This window comes from Triturus cristatus, chromosome 4_1 (genome assembly GCF_964204655.1).
Source record: "Triturus cristatus chromosome 4_1, aTriCri1.1, whole genome shotgun sequence".
NCBI lineage: Eukaryota > Metazoa > Chordata > Amphibia > Caudata > Salamandridae > Triturus > Triturus cristatus.
In genome coordinates, this window is record NC_140585.1 from 229,594,039 (window position 1) to 229,601,020 (window position 6,982).

At 41.9% G+C, this 6,982-nt stretch overlaps 1 long non-coding RNA gene across 1 annotated transcript; it reads left to right on the forward strand.

Annotated features, from left to right (window-relative positions):
• The first annotated feature begins 833 nt into the window (after positions 1 to 833).
• On the forward strand, positions 834 to 4,019 carry LOC146854157 (uncharacterized). The gene is made up of 4 exons (XR_014980739.1): positions 834 to 971; positions 1,075 to 1,247; positions 1,363 to 1,389; positions 2,146 to 4,019. It is a non-coding gene; the product is annotated as an uncharacterized LOC146854157 (long non-coding RNA).
• The last annotated feature ends 2,963 nt before the right edge of the window (positions 4,020 to 6,982 follow it).

Genomic DNA, 6,982 nt, shown 5'->3' on the forward strand with positions numbered 1-6,982 from the left:
AAATATGTGATTTACGTCTTGGAATGCACCTGCAAAAGGCAATATGTAGGCAGCACTATTAGACCCTTAAAAGAACGCGTCAGTGAACATGCCAGGGCGATCCTCCAGCAAGATGCACGTTACCCTATGGCATTGCATATGGCATCCTGTCCCACACAGGGCCCACACAAGAGATTCCAATTTTTTGGAATTGATGTCACAGAGGCCAACATAAAAGGAGGCAATCGGGAACTCAGACTGAGACGCCAAGAGGCCACCTGGATTATACGCCTTCATTCCGTTAAACATGGTCAAAACTCTGATCACGAGCTCCAGTACTTTTTAGGGTCATGATATCTTGACTTTTTTCAGTTATTATTATATATATTTTTTTCTGTATGTACCCTTGATGTTATTATTACACATGTTTTTCTGCATGTACCCAATAAGTCACTTGACATGGCCGCTTGTTCTTATCTCTTTTGAAGTTATAGAGTGATCTCATCACTTTGCATTCTTCTTTTAGCTACACATGACTCAAATGTATAGTCTACTGTGAGAACCCTTTATTATTTACTTTTTATCTGTTTGATAAGGCATATTAGCTACTTTCATTTATACTCTGATAATGTTTTTTGCCTCATCTCCTGGCCTCCGCACACTTGTATGTTTTCTTTCAAGATATCCATGATTGAAACAAATTGTTTATTTGCTTTTCTTTTAAATGTATCTCGTCCACTATTAAACCCTTTTTTTACTATCCACTTTTTATTACTATCCTCTGTTCTTTCGATCTTTTAGCCTGAGGAATTCCTTACCGTCCATAGTCGCGCTGTTTTTCTTACTTCCGATTTTTGCCACATTTCCGGTTTGCGCTCTAGTTGAATCGCTCCATTTTCCCACCCCTCGCTGCTTCTTAAGTTCATCCACACCAGTTTTGCTCCCTCCACAACCGGAAAGAGCAACGATTCTACTTCTCCCGGACTGTTAAGGTAAGCGCAACATAGAGGCTCCACACCATGGCTTTATGCCAAACGTTGGGCTAATTTATACAATTTTTATCCCATCTTGACTTTCCCTCTCTGTTTTTGGTAGATTTCACCTGTGACAGTTGAACCCGCCCGTCATCCCTCGTTGCTGCTACCTAGGGAAGTGACTGATCTGTCTTCCCCTCATTCTCTCTTATCCATATGTGCCACTACTGGCCCTCCCGATTGTTTGTGAAACCCGATCTGGCCGGGTTGGAATTATCAACGGTCACACGATGAGTGCGCATTCCTTTTTTCCACATCCCCCTTTTCTTTTTTATCGCTCCATAGTTTAGAAGCTTATTGTTATCCGTCCTTGTGACTTGTATTCCTTTGAATTCCTTTCTCCTCTTAGATCCCGTGCTTAATGCGTAAATTTCAGGTATTTACTCTCTCCTTTTCAAGTCTCGTCACTTTAACCGACTGTCGCATGTTCTCTTGCGCATGTTTTCTCCCCCAGCTGGATCCCCTCTCCCTATACCTTCCTTTCAGTTTTCTCCTTTTAAGTTGTCTGTACAAACCTGTATAGTATTTATATTACAATGACAATTGTGGTGCAACACTTTATTCTGACTGCCTTTAAGCCGTTTACTCAACGATTTTCGGTTTTTCATGTAAGTTTTATTTAAAAATATTTACCTTCAACACTTTCAGTTCGGATGTTGTGAACATGTTTAGTCCGGCCTTTCGGGACCAAGCATTTAAAAATTTGGGGGGGAAATAACCATGAGATTTTGCTTCATTGTTCGAACTTGTGTAACGATTCAACTCGTAATTGACTGTAGATTGTTTATTGTATGATGCCTTCTGCACGCACCCAAATGCCACCCCACCATCGTCGCTCTAATGGATTTCCATTATGAATAATAACGTATGATTTTTCTACCATTGTTCTATACTTGTTTCTAGGAGATTTTGTTTCCCTTTTTCTCCTCTTCCATGCCTAAATTTTCACAGCACCACAGGTTTAATCTTCCAATTGCGTGAAGTCACTTGTTTCTTGTTGTGTTCTTTTCACTTCTCTTATAGGGTTTCCACTCACATGGAGGTGTTTTTCCTGCGTCGTTACACTTCCTTATTTATGAATCCTTTTGAACTGTCTATCCTGTACTATACCATGTTATTTTGTTATCCCCAGCCCTGAAGAGTCACGGGTGACTGCCCGATTGACGAAACACGTTTCGGCTGGTTTGTCCTTTGATGTTTCCGTTCTGAAGAAGGTTTAAATACATTTCACCCAAAAAAAGGTCCACTGATCTTTGACCCTGTCTCCATTCTTGCTTGAACATTATAATGTTTCTCGTAATCATTTATTAATACTTACCCAACGTGTGCACAGGACTTTTGTTTCACTCACTGACACGATCTGCCAATATATTATGGTCGCCGTGTCAAATGTGAGAGATCTAACAGAACCAGGGCCTGAGGGGTGCCTTTGTCTGCCTTTTCTCGTAAGGAGTCCAGAACCGCCAGTATCACCGTTTCTGTGGAATGGGCTGGACGGAAGCCCGCTTGGCGTGGGTCAAGGAACTCGGTTTGTTCCTTGAAATTGGACATGCATTTTGCAACGTGGGCTTCCAATAACTTGGCCAGATAGGGGAGCAGGGAAATGGGGAGGTAGTTAGCCAGCGTCTTGGGGTCGGCTCTAGGTTTCTTTAGAAGAGGGACCACTATAGCCTCCTTGAAGGTATTAGGTACAACGCCCTGGGAATTATTTGGATTGAAAAGGATAGTGGAGGGATGTTTTGGAGCTCATAGCAGTAGGAGAAGCTTGAGATCAGTAAAAGGGACATGGAGGGGGAAGAGTCCGAGGGAAAGGTTAAGAAAGACATGTTTTGAGAGATCAGAATTCCAGCTACACTTTTGAGTGACAGTGGAGTTCAATTTACTTCTAATGGAGCTAAAAATACTTTGAAAGAGTGGGGGTTAAACATAAGACTACTGCAGTTTACAATCCAAGTGGTAATGCAACCGTTGAGAGGTTTAACCGTGTAGTTAAAGGAATGATTCAAAGTGCAGTTGCTAAAGGAGAGGATTGGAGATTAGATGTAAAGAGGGCTGTGTGGATGTCCAAATTGACCAAGAATGATGTGATTTGTGCGTTTATTACGATGAGAGGTAGGAATCCTAGGTGTAAATTTACACTGGATTGGCTGTGTGATAGTGTTGTGCAGAAGTGGTCACCTGAATAAGTAAAGGAAAGATTGGCAGAAACTCATCCCAAAAGTATGGAGTATTATGATCCTCACAACAATGTCAAGATGGTCCATGTTAAAGTGGGCGATTGGGTGAGAATTAGGAAACCTATTAGGGTACAAAAAGGAGGAAGTCAATTTTTCCAACCACAAAAGGTGAAAGAGATTCTGAAAAATGCTGTGAGATTGGAAAACTGGAAAGTATGGAATATGAGGCGGGTTGTCGTGTGTTTTAAAGAATGAGTGGAGGATGTGATTATTGAGGAAGAAACAGATCCCCTTTGGTCTACTGATATTTGTGAATTATCTAAAGGTAATACAACAATACAAGACAGAAACATGTGTGCGGCTATGGAAGGTGAGAAGGATGTTTGTTCTATGGGGGAACCTGGTGCAAGTAGGATGGAGGAATGTGTTGATGGAAGAATGCAGGGTAGTGTTTTTGGTAAGGGTGGCAGGAAAATAGATTTACCAGGATTGCTGAAAGATTTTATGGTAGGATGATATATATATTTATTTATTTTTTCCTGTTTTGATTTTTTTTAATGTTTATTCTATACAGGGGGTGGTGATGTTGGTTAGGTATCTATTAAAGTAAGTATTATTAAAATCATTAATGGACATTAGTAAAAATGTATATTATTGTGTTGTGTTATAAGGAAGAGGATGTGTTACAGTTTGTATTCTTAGTGGAATTTATTTATGACATAGTATTGTTCTATTGTGGGGGTTCTAGCTCAGTACTGTTGCTGCAGCGGAACCTGACACACCTGTTTCCTGTGGTAAGCTACCTGGAAATAAATCTATTATAAATCTATGAATCTATGAGTTTTATAAAAGACACAACAAGCCATATTGGCGCAATTAGCGTGAGTGTTCCTTGCTGCACGTAAAGATTGAGTGACCTTCATGGCACAAAAGACCACAGTTTTCAAACTGATAATGAGGAATACCCTTTTGGAATGGACTTTGAGGATGAGGTGGATGAGTATATTTTCGATCCTCCAGAGACCCTAGATGAGGATCAAGTTCTGGATTCGCAAATCCCTTGAAAATGAGACGCGAAATATAATGAGGACAGAGTGCCCCAGGTCTTTCCTCGATAACAAATCAGGGATGACGCCTAATATAGACCAAAAATGAATGAACTTTTTGTTTAAAAGTGAAGGTACACTAAAAAGGGGTTTGATATCCGCCTTCAGTAGTGCCAAGTTAAGTGCCCGACATTCTGGGACCACTTGCCAGAATACAAGATTTCGCGGAAGAAGCCTCATTTAAGGGCATCCCTGTGGACATTGAGCTTCACTGTGGCTGGAGTCAACGGACTCTATGCCTCCTCGGTAACGACAATAATGGCTTAGCTGCAGAGTGTAGAAGAGCTATCTTAATGAGCATTAAACCTAATTTGCGAGACCATGCTAACAAGAATACCCAAGGAGGCCCGAATGGTCTACTCTTCGGAGAAAATTATATCAAGACACTCGGAAAGTATGTCTCGACTTTCTCTGACTTCAGTAAGGCATAGACGAACATGAGGCACATGTTCAACAATAGGGTTTTTGGAAGGGCTGGCAAGATGGGACTGGTTGTCAGTCGCAGTGCAGCAGAGGTCCCAGTATTACCAACAGGGTAAATGTTACAGAAGAAACGTCTGTGAGAGCAGTTCCTTCCTCCTGCAAAGAGGTTGATATCCTCGTGCACGAGGTAGCAGGGGTAGATTTCAGGGAGCTGGACATCAAGGTAATATTCTTACCCCTTACTGGTTCTTGCCATTCAAGAGTAGGGGGAAGACTATGTTTCATCAGTTCAAATTGGTCAAGCATAACAAACTATTCTTGGGTGTTGCAGAATGTGAGGGGGTTCAAGATAGAGCTCATCCGGTCCCCTTACCAAAAAAGCATCAACCAAGGGAGTTGGCCCTAGATCAGGAACAAACTGCACTGGTAGATTCAGAGGTGGTTCAGATGTTACTCAAAGGGGCTTTTTTGCAAGGTGTCCAACCCAGAGAAGGTGTTAACATGTTTCTAGTTTACAGACACTTCACGATAGAAGGAATCCATCTCCTAAGGGACATTCTGCAATGAAAAGATTGGCTTGTGAAGTTGGATCTCAAAGAGCGCCTACATCACAACTCCTGTGAACCAGTGTTCTCAAAAATACCTGCGGTTCAGTTGGAAAGCAGTAATTTATCAGTTATGTTGTCTTCCTTGGTCTCTCTTCAGCCCCTCGTGCTTCACCAAGGTCCTAAGACCAGTAATTGCCTTCTTGAGAAGGAGAGGTGTGCTTTTAGTTATTTACGTAGACGATATGCTACTGATGTCCCAAGATCAGGTAAAATTGCTGAAGCACATGAAATGGAAAATGGATCTCTTACCGGCATTAGAGTTCATTAGCAATGTGGAGAAGTCTGTTATGATTCTTCTAGAATTCCTGGGGTTTCAAGTCGATACCATCATGGCTCAAGTGCGTCTTCCGCTGAAGAAGTTGTCCAAAATCAAGAAGGAGGCAGTTTATGTTTTTTCAAAGGATGTGGTGAGTTTGAGAGGTCTGGCAAGAGTGGTTGGACTTCTGTCCTCTTCCATCCAAGCAGTTTTCCCAGGTCCATTGCATTACACGGCTCAGCAGAGGCTAAAATTCTTGGGGTGGAGGAAAGGTATATGGTACACAGACACAATTTCTCTGTCTCAGAAGGCTCAGGAAGACCTTCTCTGGTGGTGGAATGACCTGGACAAATGGAATGGCAATCCAATTTTTGGGACTGTCCCGGATTATACTGTAGAGTCGGATTCAAGCAACCTTGGTTGGGGTGCAGAGCTAGGACAGATAGAAACTAGGGGGAAGTGGTCCCAGGAGGAACTTTCCCTGCGCATAAATTGCTTAGAACTTATGGCAGGTTGTAACACTTTCATGAGCTTCAGAATCACTCTAAGAAACAGTGTCTGACCAGTCTAAGGGTTTAAAGTTTGGAAAGTTCCTGTTCTCCTTATACTTGAGCCTAGGTAACCTTGTTTCTGAACCACCATTGTGGCCGATTAGTTCTACTATAAAATAAGTTGTGGAAGAGAACACCGCCCATATTTACTGCTGAGAGGTAGTAAGGATGAACGTATAAAAATGAGGAGAGAGAGGGAGGCAACAAGATAATGTGTAGGAATAAAAGTGATGATGAAGAGGAGGGAGTATTATTGGAAGAGTAAAAACTAGATTTGGCAAATAAACAGATGGCATGGAGGAGTGAGAAGAGTACAACAGAAGAAGATGCTATTATAGTCTGAACTTTTGTTCCCAATCGTCAATCAAGAAAAGTGTTTCTTTTATTCTCGTGTTTCCCTTCTTTCTCTGTTTACTTTACTTTATCAGCACAGTATGTGCTCTCACCTCCAGCACGCCTTCTCTATGATTGTCAGTGGAAATGGTTCTTGAGTCACACCATGTGCCAAGAAATGTTTAAGGAAGGAGCTCTGAGTCACTGAGGGCAGTGCCTGCAGAGATGCAAGATCACAGCCCACCCTCTCAGCATTGCACCACACTGCAGACCTGAACCACAGGCACTTCCTGCCTGCTTGTGCATCACATAACATAAACATATACCTGAGGAAATGGGTTCTAGCAGTTTATATGCGCCTAGAATAAGCACACAAAACATTTCCAAGCATTATGAGGTATTGCCATTGAGGTCAGTGTTCAGAAACAATTCTCCTCTTGTTCTGCAGCATCAGCAAAAACAAAAGGTGCGACAATGTGCAATTATGCATGCACATGCTAGAAGAATGAACATGG